Source organism: Panthera uncia (genome assembly GCF_023721935.1).
Source record: "Panthera uncia isolate 11264 chromosome B2 unlocalized genomic scaffold, Puncia_PCG_1.0 HiC_scaffold_25, whole genome shotgun sequence".
Lineage (NCBI taxonomy): Eukaryota > Metazoa > Chordata > Mammalia > Carnivora > Felidae > Panthera > Panthera uncia.
The window spans coordinates 9,008,509-9,024,677 of record NW_026057581.1 but is presented as its reverse complement, the minus strand read 5'-3'; the positions used below and the strand labels follow the sequence as shown (position 1 = coordinate 9,024,677).

General features: G+C 45.0%; 1 long non-coding RNA gene across 1 annotated transcript in view; it reads right to left on the bottom strand.

Moving 5' to 3' along the window:
• Window positions 1–2,634: 2,634 nt before the first annotated feature.
• The window catches only part of LOC125939521 (uncharacterized), a 111,047-nt gene continuing 97,512 nt past the window's right edge, over window positions 2,635–16,169 (bottom strand). Inside the window, exon 3 of the long non-coding RNA XR_007463079.1 lies at window positions 2,635–2,741. This is a non-coding gene — a long non-coding RNA (uncharacterized LOC125939521). The remainder of the gene's footprint in view (window positions 2,742–16,169) is intronic.

The window sequence follows — 16,169 nt, the reverse complement described above, 5'->3', positions numbered from 1 at the left end:
TCTCCCCCTAAATCCTTATTGTCTGAGACTCCTCATTGTCTCAGTCAGCTTGGACTGCTGTAACAAAGTACCATAAACCCGATGGCCTAAACAATGGACATTTATTTCTCATGGCTCTGGAGGCTAGGAAGTCCAGATCAAGGTGCCCAGAAGTCACCGCGGTTGCTGGCTGAGCATAGCAATCCACGTGCTTCCTTCCGATCTCCGCGGTCACACGTGACACGTGGCCGCCTCCGTAGAGCGGCACCATCAAATGCAAAAAGAACCCGGAGCTAAGCAAGGCTCTCTCCCTGCCTCCATGCCCTGGACATAAAGGTTCTTTGAATGTCATTGCCGACCCGTCCTTTTTCTCCTCCACTTCTGGCTGCCCTCAAGCACACATTCAGCCACAACTAGGGTCTTGTCCTGTACATCCTACACAGCAAAGCATGCTTATCTCCCTAGTCTGGACAGTGTAAGGTTGATTTCCTGAGAGTTAAGAAGGGCCTGGGCTCAGGAAGGATACACATGGAACATGGAATATGGGCCCGAGGGAGGGTCACCTGCTCATCCAGCCACGCAGGCTAACTTCCCCACCTGCGGGTAAGGGTTAACCCATCCACATCCGGAACGACATGCTCTTTCATGCTTCCCTTCCTTTGCATATGGTGGTAGCCTTGTCTGCATCCCTTGACCTCTACTCTCAGTGCGGGCTGGCTGTTAAACCCCTCACCATCCTTCGTCTCTCACTACTTCCGCAAAAACTATATGACGCCTCTCTTCCTCACCCCCAAAACATCCACACACACACCCATGCTATCGTGTAATTATGTTCACATGTCTGTGTTCCCTGTAGATCCCTGATAGCCCGGGAGTTCCAGACCACAAAGTACCAGAAGAACATTCCTATAACGCTCTGTGCCAGAAAATCTAGCAAATTCTTTGCAACTCAAAATTGCAGTTGAGGGGTGTTCATTATTATCTTTTGAAAGTCTTTGGCCGCCTTAAACATGAAAAATAGACAAGCTGTGTGTTCCTGAGGATGAGGAAGTGTGGTCAGCCTCGGGCAGAGAGTTGGAAGGAAAGATTGAGAAGGAGAGGAGAGAGGCAGAGCAGATCTTGTATCCCGAAGAAAATAATAGGACTGACCTAAGCTGGGGTGAGTTAGGACACACCCCTCGAGACGAAAACGTGGGGCAAGGAAGGAGGACCCCACAGGCATAGGCGGGGAAGGGTGTGGGGTGGAAGCAGCAGGCAGGGTGCACTCAGGAAGACTGTAGCATCAGTCTCCGCAGGCGTGCCCTTGGCCTCTGTTCTCATCGATCGGTGAAAGAGGCATGGGATACATCAACCGCAGCAAATGCAGTGAATCCTCACGAGTCAGCTTGGAAAGGACCAGGCTGGCCACCTGAATGGGAAAACCTTGTAGGCATGAAGGTTTCCTTTCCGCTCCTACGATATGGGGCCCCGGAAGTAGACTCATATGACTAGCGACCTGGAATATGTCTGGTGACATACCTCTCATCGTCCAGTGAAGAAGACAGAAGCCTAAAAAGTGGAGGGGTAGAGTCCGATCTAGAACCTGGTTCCTCCATCTCTAATCCAGCACCACAGCCTCCTATGGATGGGTTATTTTCCAGTTTCCTCTTACGTGGCTTCTCTTGGTCTATATATATTCTAGTCTACAATTTGCCTCATGCTCAGTCCTAAGAAGCTGGGGTCCAAATCATAAGCAAATAATTATTAGAGGTAGGTCTGGTCTGTCTGCCTTTAAAAAAATTTTTAATGTTTATTAAAGAGCATGAGTGGGGGAGGGGTGGAGAAGGAGGGAGACAGAGAATCCGAAGCAGGCTCCAGGCTCTGAGCTGTCAGCACAGAGCCCGACTCTGGCCTGAACTCACAAACTGCCAGATCGTGACCTGAGCCGAAGTTGGACGCTTAACCGACCGAGCCACCCAGGCGCCCCTGTCTGCCTTTTAAAATAAAAAAAAACAGAGGTAACGTACTTTTATAACAAGCATCAAGTATTTCAAAATTCTTTGACAAAAAAGCACAGGCAATTCAATGGACAAAGGACAGTCTTTTCAACAGAAGATTCTGGAACAATTGGATGTCCAAATGCAAAAACTGAACTTTGACAGACACCTTAGACCTTTCAAAGAGATTAATTCAGAATGGATCTTAGACCTAAATGTAGGTACGAAAGGGTTAAACTTCTAGAGGGAGATGTAGGAGAAAATCTTTGTGACTTTGGGTCTAGTGATGAATTTTTAGATACAGCTCCAAACGCATGAAAGAATTTAACCCTATGTTATCACCTGCAATTCCAGCTACCACATCTTTGTGGCCAGAACCCCCTCCAGTCTACAGGGCCAGCGTGGTGTGGCGAAGGGTCACAGACTGACGGGCTCAGAGCTCCACAACCTGCTATATTCCCTCAGGCAAGCAACTTTTCCAAGTTCCAATGGCCTCATCTGTAAAATGGCTGTATAGTAATAATTACCTAGCACAGAGGGGGCTTGAAAGATACAAAGAAAGTAACATAGATGAAAATATTTTAGAACGATGGTTATTACTTAGGTATATATAAAATTATCTTGAGAGATGTTTCACTTTTCAATTCCTGACTTCACCCGTCCCTCCCTCTTACCACTGAGACTCTGATTGATCTGGTGTGGGGTAGGACCCATGAACCTGTCTTGTAGCTTCTCCCTGATGAATCTGAGGCAAGTCTCCGGGGAACCTCACTTTGAGAAATCATTCTGTAAAATATAAGATGTTACAGAGCCTTAGGCTGTTATGACACACATGGTTTATTTCTCCTACTTTTAGACATCACTTTTCCAATTTTGCAGGCGCTCCGATCAAGTGAGGCGGAGAGGTTGATATAACATCAACAGAAGGTCATGGCAAAAATATCCAGTGGGAGAAAGGAAGTCAGTACCGGTAGGGGATGCCTCTGAAGGGGAGCTGCTTTGAAAATGAGACCGTGGCGTGGTCCCTGAGACAAGTCTGCCATCAAGATGCTGAGTCCTCCCTACTCTTATTTGAATCTTTCTTTGAGTCAAAACATTCGTGACAACCCTTGCTTTACCTAGTGTGTTAAATCTTAAATTTTCTGAAGAAAGGCATACAAGCAGGAAGACATTTTCTCACCCTTTCACAGGTCATGCCAAATCATTACATTCTCTCATTATATCAATGTGGTGAGCTAAAGACTGTTCGGAAAGGAGCGCCTGGGTGGCTCAGTCGACTGAGCACCCGACTGATCAGGTCATGATCTCACGGTTCATGAGTTCGAGCCCTGCACTGGGCTCTGTGCTGACAGTTCAGAGCCTGGAGCCTGCTATGGATTCTGTGTCTCCCTCTCTCTCTGTCCCTCCCTCACTCATGCTCTGTCTCTCTCTCTGTCTCTCCCTCCCTCTCTCTCTCTCTCTCTCTCAAAAATAAATAAACATTAAAAAGCTAAAAACAACAAGAATGTTCAGAGAAGCCATGCCTGTTCAGGCAGCAATGAGTAATAATATCTTAATATTATTTAATTAATATATTTGCATTAATGTAATAATTATTTTAATGGGTGAACAAATTTAGAGAAAGAATATTTCATTTCCCCCACTATATTATATCACCCTAAGGATGACCGATAACATGATGTAGGAAGCTGGTCTTTCTCCAACCGCTGTGCTTACCTTAGAGCTGTCCTCATTGATAGCTATCAAATGTTAAAATACCGTACGCGTGTAAAATCGGGGTAGAGTACAATGGTACCTTAGTTTCATATAACAGATTTCTCCTTAGTGGAATTGTATATGATTTTTATGGATTTGAAAGCAGTGGAGAGAATAACTTTAATTCTTCAAAAGTTGAATGAGAGCTTTATAAAAGGAAACATCAGTAAGTCTGTGGAATTGCGTTCTGAGCTCTGCTGCTTACTGTGTGCTCTCAGGAAAGGTACTTTACCCCTCTGAGCCTTATTTAAACTTTCTTTTATAGAAAGAGGTCTCAATATTTGGCAATAGGAGTCTTTATGCGAGTCATGTGTGCAAAGCTCCTACTGTAGAGGGAGGCATGTGAGCCATTCAGTATAATTTAGCTCCTTTCCTCACACCCTTCCTGCCATACTCATCCTGTAAGACCTAAATATGTGCGTGCTCTCTAACTGCAATGAAAATGGGGTTAACAAAAAATGGAGAAGCAAGGAGCATCTGTGCAACCCCGTCCTCAATGTGGATGGCAAAGAATTCGGTAAATGGGCCAACATTTCCGGGAGACCCTGATTTTCAACTTTCTGTATGCAGAAACTATTTTCTGGGTCATTTCTTTCTCTCCAGAATAAGCCAGAGGTACTCTGCGCACAGAAGACACAAGTGGCATAAACAGTGATGGGAAAAAGAAGGGTTTGAGGAAAGATTGGAGTCTGAGGAACAAGAAAGAACCTCAGTGGCAAGAAGGCAGAGGACAACAGAGGATTACGGGAAATTAAGACGTGGGCCTCAACCGCTGTCGACTTCGCTGTTAATATGGTCAAGCAGAATGCTTGTTGGCCTTTTGATCTCTGTTCTGAGACACAGCTAAGCGCTGCCGGACCAAGACAGATACTGAGGGTGCGGTCAGGGGAGGAACCCTACGCACCAATTCCCATAGTCAGTGCTAAATTATCTGGGACCCTAATAACATTCTCCTGGTTGAGAAACAATTTTGAAACCAGAGGTATAACACTGGAGTGATACATAGTAGACCAAGTGGTGTGTAAGAGACAGACTGAGGTTGAAAAGAGCTTCGAATTTGTACATTTCTGCATGGTTTAGCAAAGTATGCCTTTGATGATATATGTTTAACATACTTTCTGGTAGCTACACTTTGCCATAAACAGAGCCAAGATCAATTCAACAGGGTACAGAGAACAAGGGTTGGGAGTTTGCCGTGTCGATTGCAATACTTTGCTGAATCATAAAGGAAGAATTTTGACGAAAAATCAAATGCCCTCATTTTACTGACAAGGAAACCAAGGCTCGGAAATGAATGTAAAAATGGGCCTCTTGTAAGAAGATGTAAGATAAGGACAGAGTTGCTAGCAAAGCTCAGGCGTTCGAAATCATAGTGTCCTTTACTTTAGTAAGTTCAATAGAGAATACGGTGATTTATATATCCAGCTCCCATTTATCTTGATGCACGCAATTTGTATTTCTTTTTTCTTTCTTGCAGTTCATTTCCCTCTTAAAAAATTTCTGTAAACCCAACCTTTTGGGGGTTTTTTTTTGTTGTTTTTTGTTTTTTGTTTTTTGCATTTGTAATTTGAGTACTGAGATCATTCTCAGGAGGGCTATGTTCCTAAGAGAACAAAACTTTTTTTTTTTTTTTTTTAACTCTAGAGATGACTACTCTGGAAAAGAGAAAGGAATCTTTTTATCCAGAGTTATTTCAAAGTGAAAGATCTCATGATCATCCTAGATGATTCCACAAGCGGACTCCAAGGATACCTACCAGAGCCTGGTAAGTCCCGAGTGATCCTACAGGACATTAGGGAGCTTGTCGATTTGTTTACCAATTTGCAGATCTAACTTCGTGGCATGTGAAACACCAGTAAAAAACAATCTCCTGCTTCATTGTTTTAGAGAATACAAAGAAATGCACAATCACCGTGGACCTGTTCACTCTTGCCACGTCTGGTTTTTATTATTATACATAGAAAGAGAATCTTCTGTTCACCAGCATCTATAAAGGGGCTGGTTTCCTCAGCTCCATAGTAATTGTTTAATATTAAATCAGCGCAAAGTTTTAGGGCATGTTTCTTGGAAACCCTTTGGCATCAGGTGTGGATATCCAGGCAAGATAGCAGCTGTTAATTTTTAGGTTTAGAAAAAAAAAAAAAAAAGATCATGTGCATTTTCTCAAGTCTTAATGGAAACTCTTCACAGTCTAAATAGTCTAACTTGTTGATGGAGTAAAAAAACATCTTCAGTTCTTTCTAGAAACCGCAAACATGCTAAAAATAGAGTTCAACTTTTAAGAGGCAAATTCTTCTAGATTTCTTATGTAGTTTGAGGCTTAGTAGATTGAAATGATTTTAAAATGCTTTAGAAAAAAATCAGGGGTGAAAATAATTACTTCAAACCAGGTCACATAAGAATAACTGTGACAGGGGAGCCAGGGTGACTCAGTCAGTTAAAGGTTCTACTTCAGCTCAGGTCATGATCTCATAGTTCATGAGTTTGAGCCCTGCGTTTGTCTCTGGGCTGACAGCTCACAGCCTGGACCCTGCTTCGGATTCTGTGTCTCCCTCTCTCTCTCTCTGCCCCTCCCCTGCTTGTGCTCTTTCTCTCCTCTCAAAAGTAAAATAAACATGAAAAAAACATTTTTTTTTTTTTATAAGAAAGACTATGATAGGTCTCCTAAGCCTTGCAATGTTGTTTCAGGGTATGTTTTAAAAATAAGATTTCCTTTCTGTTCACTGTTACTCCCTGCCAAAGACACAGAAGAACTTCTCTGTGAAGCTGTGTTTGGGGGTCGACACCCGATCACCACTCTTTTTAGGAAAAGGGATCATAAAGTGGTCCACTGCGTGATCCCGAGAATGAAATCCTAATACTTGAACTCTGCAGGATTGGGTTGAAGACTGAGAACTTCAGCTGTCTTTCCCTCCAGCAAATTTCTCCTCTCCTCTACCCCCTGTGACCCTAGCCTCCCCGAAATCCCAATCTCCAGGGAGCTGGGGCCTGTTCTTCCTATCACGAACTTTCAGTCTTCTGGAAGCGCTAGAAACATCAAAGAGAATCGCCTTCTCCCACATCCTGCGTGTCTCACACTCTGTGGAACGGACTGCATAGGAGGGGATTGTACACCCTTCGTGGGGTGGGTCCTGCTCATTTCAGAGAATCAGCAAAGGCACTTCCAGACCGGCACGAAGCGTACAGGTGGTCTCTCCACCTCGCACTTGTGTGGCCATTTCTCTTGTCCTGGGGTCCTGATGTCCTGGCATTGCCATCACAGGTCTCGCGTCCCTGAATAATGCTGTGGTGGCCAACGGGCCGACACTTGCCCTCAATGACACCGAAGCTTGTGAGCTTCCATTAATGATTTGCTTTTATGTTAAACACACGGTTCTAGAAACACAAATTTCTGGCATGGCTAACCCTTGCATGACGAGAGTTTGGATAAGCCAGCAAATTTTCCTGCTGACGTTCCTCAAGTTCCATGCCTTCCTGGTGCTATGGGCTGTGTCAGTGATCTGCTGCCCTCTTTTGAATTTTAGGACGCACTGCACCCATAAATAGGGCCTGTTGCCTGAAGGAGCCTCCGCTCCCTGTCCTGGGGCAGGTGGAACCTTCTGACTCAGTTTACTGATGCCCAGCAAAGGCTAGTCCAGCGCCATCAGAACACTGTTTTCAGCTTCCCCACCCCCACGAATATGATGTCTTCTGCTGGCGTTCTGGGGACGAAAGCAAGACCCATCTCCTACAGCCACAAACCAGTCGATGAACGATTGGACATGCTGTTGTGCTTTTGTTTTCGTTTTAATTTTCCTACCTGAATCAAATTTATCACCCAGACCACTGCCCCTTCTGGGCTGATCTATTCATTCCCTGAAATTGCACGCATGAGATTCTCGTGACAAAGAATCTAGAAGAAGACTCGATGTCTGAATCCACTCCATACACCTGCCCGGCTAAACACATCTGTTCTTTGAGGACAACAGCCAGCGGTGGAGGACCTCACAGAGCTGGCTGGGTCACACTGAGATCAGAGGGCCTTGTAGGAAGTTAGACCTGCTGGGCTGGGTACAGCTTACTGGCGCCAGGGTCCCCCTGCCCCCCCTGCTCCCCTCTACCAGCTACGCTCTGCTGTGATTCCATCACCCCCAAACCATCTGCGTGATGCTTCCTTCCCCTGCCCTCCCTAACAGCATCTCCGTCCCCACGTCCTCTGGCCATTACCCCCACTTCCCGTGCCAAACTCATAGATGAAGGAACAGGTGAGGATACGCTCATTAACAATAAAACTAAAGAATCTATTGTCGTCTTTCCTCCAAAATCACAGGCGTTCTTTGAAGAACAAGAAGGCGGCCGCAATGGAGGGTCAGAAAAACCAGGAGGCGACGTCTAAGATTAGGTTCTATGAGGAAGCTGATTTCTGTCCATTGTTCTATGGCAATCTCTCTGCGTGTCTGTCTGCCTCTCTCAAGCTGCTTTGAGCTCCACCCTACCCCCAGAGCCTTCGCAGACTAGATGCTGGAACACCACTCCCCCTGGGCCCCCTCCGGGCCATAGCAGTCCCGTGCTGAGCGTGGAGACTTGGAGATGTGGTCCCCCCCCAGCTCATAGTGGGAAAAATGGGCAGCACTGTCTTCTCCCGGGAAGAATACTGAAAGTGCCCTAAAGGTCCAATTAGGCCATTAGGAGATGAAAATGCACCCAAAATACAGGGGCTCTCCCAAACCACTGGGCAAATGGCCCTCTGCTCCTGGGTGTGCGGCCTGTGCTTCTGGAAGGGGCCTGCACTTCGGGCAATGCTCTGCCATCTTGACGGCATTCCTCTTGACATTTCTCACAATTGTTTGAGTAAGGGGCCCACGTTGCCTTTCTGCACTGTGCCCCACGAGTTACGGATCTGCTCCTGCGTCGCATTCAGGGACAGCCCAGTCCTGAGGCATCCTATTTCCCCCCGGAAATGGTGGGTTGATACAGGTTTATGTTTGGGGGGCGGCGCAGGGGGCATGGAATGCCGCGTGGTAGCCTTGGACCTGATTCGGACTCTTGGCTAGAACGCCTGCTTACTGTAAGGGTAATGCAGCGTGGCTGGCTGGCAGTTACATTTCCAGGGACCGCGGGCTCGGTCAGTTACGGAGAGAGAAAGTGTCCATGGAGAACCGTGTAAAGGGCCTGGAAGGAATCATCACGGCCAGGAAAAAGACACTGAGAAATTCTGCATGGGGGAGATAGTTCAGTAAAAAGAGAGGTTCACAAGCAAGTCCCAGGGGTGATCCTGTTGTGTCTAGAAGGAAGAGACAAGAAAAACTGTTTCTTCCAGTCTTTTTTTTTTTTTCAGCTGAAGCCACGAGGCCCAAGGCACATACATACTCAGCCGATACATTTTCTGTGTCCTACTGTTTACTCTGAATTCTTCCTGAGTCGCTGCACAGAAGCACTACATCAACACAATTTATTTGGTTACGATGCCGCGTCATATCGTATATCTCCTGTTCACGTTCGGGTGACACGGCACTGTGCTTGTGTAGGAGCGTTTTGGGTGCCCATTATCACAATCACTGCCGAATAGCATTTACCGAGTGCCCCCTACCATACTAAGACGCTACAACAGAAGCGGGGGAGGGCACATATAACAGTTTAATAATAGAATAGGAAAAAAAAAAAAGATACTCTTTCTATTGAATCCAACTTGCAGACAAACAAAACAAAATGAAGAACTACTTGATATTTCCTCTCCATGCCTGCTGTATGGTGGCAAGAAAGACCTCCAAAGCACATAAAGCTCTTATCTTTGTTCATTCCCCCAAGAATAATAGATCAGTCAGAGCTCTGATGCTGTTTTAATAATGCACAATTTACAATTCATTGGTTACCAAGCACTCACAGTGTAATTAACTTTACAGACCTGTTCAGCAAATCCACATGGTTGTGTACAATATGGGGGGAGGGGGCAGGCAGGGGAGGGCAAAGAGAGAAAGTCATCTTGTTTCCTTTCTTTATATCAAAATTGCTGAGTCCTCCGCCAGCTGGGAAGATTGGCAGGCAACCGCTGTGACCGTAGGAAGGCCTGAGTTCGATGTACAATCTCCCCACCAAAAAGTTTTGAACTGGCAAAAACTGTAATCCTTATGGGTACCATGTTCAGTCCCCCGGGAGCATCTCACGAAGGAAGCATGGTGACTAAGCCACAGAGCTATGTCAAGAATCACTCTTTTAGGGGAAAAAAAAAGCTATCTGCCTCTCCGTCTTCTATACTCTTGCGAACAAAATTTAAGCTGCATATAATCACTCCCTCCCTCTCGAAAGTGTGTAGCAAGAGCAGGGGTACCAAGGAGGCAGGGGCTGGGGGAGAGGAGAGACACAGATTCCCTGCCTGCTTTCACAACCCTCCAGAGGGCCATCATTTACTTGAAGGGGCCTCTGGAAATTCACAGAGAATTCTCACAACCAAATAAAATTCACTTGCCGTGTGTCAAAGTATATATCAATGACCTACTTTGTTTTTAAAAGCTCTGTTCTACACCTTTTGGATTTCCCCAACGTACCCATGATGTTTTAGCTTAGAATCCAATTGTCCAAAAAGGAGAATCTGCTTGATGGTTTATTTCTGTCCTTAAAAACAGAACATAAAAAAAAAAGAAGGGGCAAATGGGCTCCACATCCCCCTCTTTATTCCCAAAGCCTGTTTTCCTCTTGGTTGTGGCTTCTAAGTCCTCAAATAGGACTCACACACACGTAGGCTGGAGATGCTACATCACCTCCAAGTCGTAACCACTTGGGTTATCATGTCTCATGTAGTATGGAGGCCAAGAACTTGGGCTTCGCAGGCAGACAGACTTGGGTTCAGATCCTGGCTTTGTCACGTGCTCGCTGTTCAGTTTGGAAGAGTCGTTGAACCTCCTGAGGCCTTAGTTTTCCCATCAATAAAAATAAAATGGAAAGCATTGACCTCACAGACTTATTGAAGGACTGAAGGAGATAATTTGTAGAAAGCGGTCATCATAATGCCTTGTTTTGGGTGGGTATATATAGCAAATGGTCATCATTATTTTGTTGATGTTACTCGGTCGTGGTTAGTCATTTTGTTATGTTTAGCTTTTCGCTCTTTTTAGCAGCCCAGATAACAACCAGAAGAGATGCCGATTAGCGTTGCCTCATTCTGAGCGAGGGTGTTGACACAATGGCCATGCTTTATTGTCTACCACTAGGTCAAATGAGAAAAGTGAGGGTCTATGATCACTTTGAGGGTAGAATTGCCTAAATTCATCCTACTTTGAGTAGCCTGAACTCCCTTTCACTGGAATTCGAAATGGGTTGGTCAACAAAGGTGGGAGATTGTTTCCAGAGAATCAATGATCAAATGGGTGCCTCTCCAAAAGCACAGTAAGTGCCTTCCAGACACAAGATGGAATACAAAGTAAGTTTGGCAACGGAAGGAGAAGGTACTCGGCATAACCAGGGTGTTAGGTCAAGGGACACCCTCCCTTCTAGTAGGCATCCAAGTTAGGGAGGTGGGTGGGTGCATTTATAAAAAGAATGGAAGTCCCTGAGAGTAAGAGGGGGGCATGCATGCAACATAATCGCGCATGTATGTTAAGGGTTTAATATTCCCTGGATACTCTTCTAAATGATTCACGTGTATTAATTCATTTAATTCTGCATAGTTACGATTATGATCACCATTTTATAGCTAAGGAACGTGAGGCACAGAAAGGATGAGTCAAGGTGATGTGAACTTCTTTCACGTAAACCCAAGAGTTGGCTCTACAACTACTTGAGTTACTGCTCAAGACCATCTGGATGGGTATTCTAGTTGGGACTGGGGATGAAATTAACAATGGCTTAAAATATTGTGAGACTGTAAATTATAGCAACCTATAGTTGGAAGCCTGGGAGAGCTGGCGGAATAGCCACAAGCCAGGAGGCTTCTGGGAGGGGATACTCTGAGGAACTAGAGAATAAACAGCCCCCAAGAAGATGCCCAGAGCACTGCTATGGCACTCCAGATCTGTCACTATGGTGACCCATTCAGGGTGTTGAGAAGGGGGGGCGGTTTCTCAAGACCCCATTTAGTAGTAGCCCTTCTCGCTGGGAACCACAAACTGCTCTGTGTCCTTCTGTTTTCGTTGGATGCTTGTGGTTAGGGCAACAGAGATCCATTCAGAATACAAGAAAAGGGGACAGAGCGTTGTGGTAAGGATACTCACAGACTGGAACTGGACCACAAGCTGCAAAACTCTAGAAATTAACACAGCTCCAGGGATCAGCTACTCTCTGTCTCAAAGGCGGCATTATGTCTTTTCTTTCCATGGCTCCTCATTTCTCAGCGTATCTCCACCGTTTTCTTTTCTATCATCAGCCGCCTTTGTTTCATCAATGTTTCCAACCCCCTTAAACACGACCCCCCCATGGCCTCCCCTGACCCTGATTTACCCTGAGCAGCCCCCTTCCCACCATCCGAATATATTTGTTACAATATCTTAGTTCATATTTCCAAGAGAGAAATCTGATGGACTCTGCTTCTCTTTTTCTGAACAGAGTTCTAGGTACGGCCTAGTCCCAGGGCTTCCTGTCCTGTCGTAGGATACCCACTCCTATCCCGACCAGCTGTGGGACGGGTGGGATCACATGGCATAAAATATGGACGTGGCGGCTGCTCCTTCTTCAGTGGCCCTGGGCAAGACAGCCTCAGTCCCTAGAAACTCTGCCCAAGGCAGGTGTTTCACACCAGGGTGGTGCAGCTCCACGTCTAAGTGTGGATCTGGCCCCAGGACCATGCTCTCAGAGGAACAGCACAGGAGTCTGGATGGAGGCTCTGACCCAGCAGGAAGCTGTCCAGCAACTTGCTCTATAATTTTAGTGTGTATTTCCAAGTTTTTCTGTTTTACCTACTCCTCAACATCTGCTGACCCTCACCAGAGATCCTCAACACACACACACACGTACACACACACACACACACACACACGTGCACACAGTGGGACTTAACATCTCCTGTTCTTGATCAGACCCTGACCTCAGCCTGGCTTTGGATCTGTTCATACTCTTCTTCCTACAGAGCTTTGGTACCTGCTCTGTGTCCTTCCTGGCATCTGACCTCAGCCAAACGTTCTTCGCCTAGTTACTCTCTCCTCAGGGCTAGTACTTTGAAGGAGTTCCCATCTTCTGAACTGCACAATCTATGACAAATGAACAAATAGGTCTTGCTGTGGGCCACATTGGGTAACAGTGTGGGTTACAAGTAATACGGAGCCGATGCCCATCGCCTGTCTGTTGTCAGTTTACTCAACAGCATTTGTCAGTTTGATTTCAGCCAACTTCGCCCAGAGGTGCTAGTCCTTCCCAGTGGCCACTTGTCACTCACACACATCAATTTCTTAAGGTTTGTTTTGGTTTGCGGCAAAAAAAAAAAAAAAAAAAAAAATCTACCAGGCTAAGCTTAATTTCGTTCATTGGATCCTTAAGATTTTCATTCCCATCCCACTCGATCTTTTTGTGGAATTTTTCTTTCCTTTGACCATATTTTCATGTCCAATCTCTTTCTCCTGTTGGTTTTTCCAGATCGCCTGATAATCGTTTATCTCATGGCAAGTCTCTAATCTACCCATCTGGCCCAGTAGGATACAGTTTATTCTAGCCTTTAGAAAAAAAAAAATGCTTTTCATACTTCACAGTCACATCTGATTTTTTTTCCCCCAAGGCAACTTTCAGGGGCATCCTAAGTGTCCCTGGAAATATAAGACCCTGATTTACACTGGGGAGTAGACAAATTCAGTGCCATGGAGGGAAGATGGAGTCTTTTCACAGAAACCAAGCATCGCACACAGCTCTAGATGTGAGCACATTAGGACCCCGGTGTGATTTGTAGAGTATTAGGATGACCCATCGCTCCTCAAGAGACGCTTTTGCACATCTTCTAACTCAGTGGTTCTCTATCTCCCGGAGAGGTTCAAAATTATGGATGCCAGACTCCCACCCAGGCCAATTAAGTTAGAACCTCTGGGGTTGGGGTCCAGACATGAGTACATGTTTTTAATTCTCTAGGTGGGTCTGATGTGCAGCCATAGTTGAGAACCCTTCTCTAGTTCAGTGGTTTATAAACTTGGCTGTACTTTGGAATCACTAGGGAACCTTAAACAATACTGATGCCTGGGTCCCACCCTCAGAGATTTTGATCTAATTAGTCTGGGTTTTGGCCTACCCATTGTGATTTTAAAAGCTCCCCAGGTGATTATAATATGCAGCCAAGATTGAGAACCAGTACCTTCATGGATGCCTGAAATTTCAACATTAGGCTCTCTGCTTCTCACCTGAGTTTCTAACTGACACAAAAATATACATGCCCTTGGGTGAAAGATGATGCTTTTCTCAATTATGTATACCTAAGTGTGAATGTGTTCCAGAAGTAAAGTTGCTGAATTGAATACAGGATACCGGTTATGTTTGAAGTTCAGATAAACAACAAATACTTTTTAGTGTAAGTATATCTCGTGTAATATTTAGACACACTTATTATACTAAAACATTATTCGCTGCTTATCCAGAAGTCAAACTGAACGGGGCAGCCTATATTTTGATTTACTAAATCTGGTTCAGCCTATGCAGAAGGCTCTCTGAGAGCAGGCTGCGGGAGGGGGGCATGGAAAAAGCACAGGGACATAGAGACCCTGACAGGAGGCAAGGAAGACTGTCGAAAGACCACCAAACAAAGCGGGGCTATGCCAAACAGGAAATTATTTGACTTCTCAAACTCATTCAGGTACCTACTGCCACGTCCTTGTAAAAATCAAGAGACTCTCCCCTCCCTTAGCAGCTTGGACAGCAGGCAGAAGGGGCTGAGGACACATTATCCTTCTAGACCTGCCTGCAATGACCCACGGCAGCCAACAGCCATGATCTAGGATCCCCTACCTGCAGGGTCAAGAGTAAGGTACAGGTACAATAAATGGCGAACTTATTCCCTAATGTCCTGAGTTGTGTTTTTTTTTTTTTTCCATTTAAAATTCACTACATTTACAATTACAAATTTACAAAAAAATCTAAAGATAGAATTTAATTAAGAACTTAATTAAATTTCGTATAAAATTTAATTATAACCAAAGGTTTCAAAATAGCTGGCTTTGACTTATGATAATTGTAACCTGCTTCCAGGATGTTAGACAGACAAAAATGCCTTCGAAATTAGGTAAAGAAGGTAGATATGTAAATAAATATGATAAAGGCTCCCTAAACTAAAATCCCAGTAAGCCTATTATAAAGTCTTGTATTCCTGGGTATGCTAATCCCATCCTCCAAATAAATTCACCTTTTTTTCAAGGACATTTTCTTTTGCACTTTTCTTGTGAACTCTTCCTTCTACATCTATGGATACCCAGGGGATTTTCTTCTCACTGGTTTCCAAGTTATCCAAACAGAAGACACTTACATCTAGTAATGTGACAGGTCGGCACACCTAGGAGAAATGGATCTATATCCCCCAAGCCCCTCCTTAGATTCCCCAATTGAACATATTTCCATGTATTAGGTTACCAGGGTCTAGAAAAAGAAGTTTATTTATTTATGAACATCTTTTTCTTTCCCAGTTAAGATGATATTTGGATTGTTAAATCTGAGCATGAAGTCAATACCCCAGAAGAAAATGGGAGACATTGTTCTGACCCAAACAATCTCCACAGAATACTAGAGTACATAGAAAGTTCTTCCTAGTCCCCCAACCCACCTTCCTCTCCTCCCCACCAATGTTTATGTACCTCAGTTTTCTTTTACCATTACCTCATTGTCGCATCTGACAACCCCATGGACCGACACTTCCCAGGTATCTTTGAGGTCATTCATCCCTGGGTCTGACAGCTGCCTGAGACACACAGGGCCCCGGGCCCCCTCCTTAGCTCTTCTCTTTTAAATGGAAAGGATATTGCTTTCCGAAGATTATCCGGAAAAGAAAGGCAAATACTCTTTGCTTTCCAGCAAAGCTAAAGAGAGTGGTACTGGGTTCTGTAACAAGGCGATGCAAATTAAGTGTTTAAAAAAATAAAAGGCATTCTTCCTTACTTAACCCTCCCATTGACCTTGACCCATCCCCGGATACAGCTAAGTAGACAGGAGCACTCCTTTGCAATGAGAATACCGGGAAACGTTGCTGTTCAACTTATCGATACTTACCAAATCAATTTCTTGCAGGATCTCTTCCTGGCTAGCCCTCTGCGTAAAATGTAAACCACTGGAACTCAGAGGAGCTGAGCTCCAGGGAGGGCACCAGGGAGGGCGCATTTGGTCAAGGAAGGGGCAGCCAGTCATTTTAAGACCTGTTGGAGGAGCTTATCAGGTTCCCGATTTCTCCAGTGTAAAATGCCTGGCGGGCTCAATGATGGAGATAAACGCAGCTGTAATGTACCATGATCCAGAGCTTATTCACAGATCACAGCTGCGTAATTTCAGGTAACATGCTTCCCTTGTTTGGATTTGTTTAACATTGTTAAA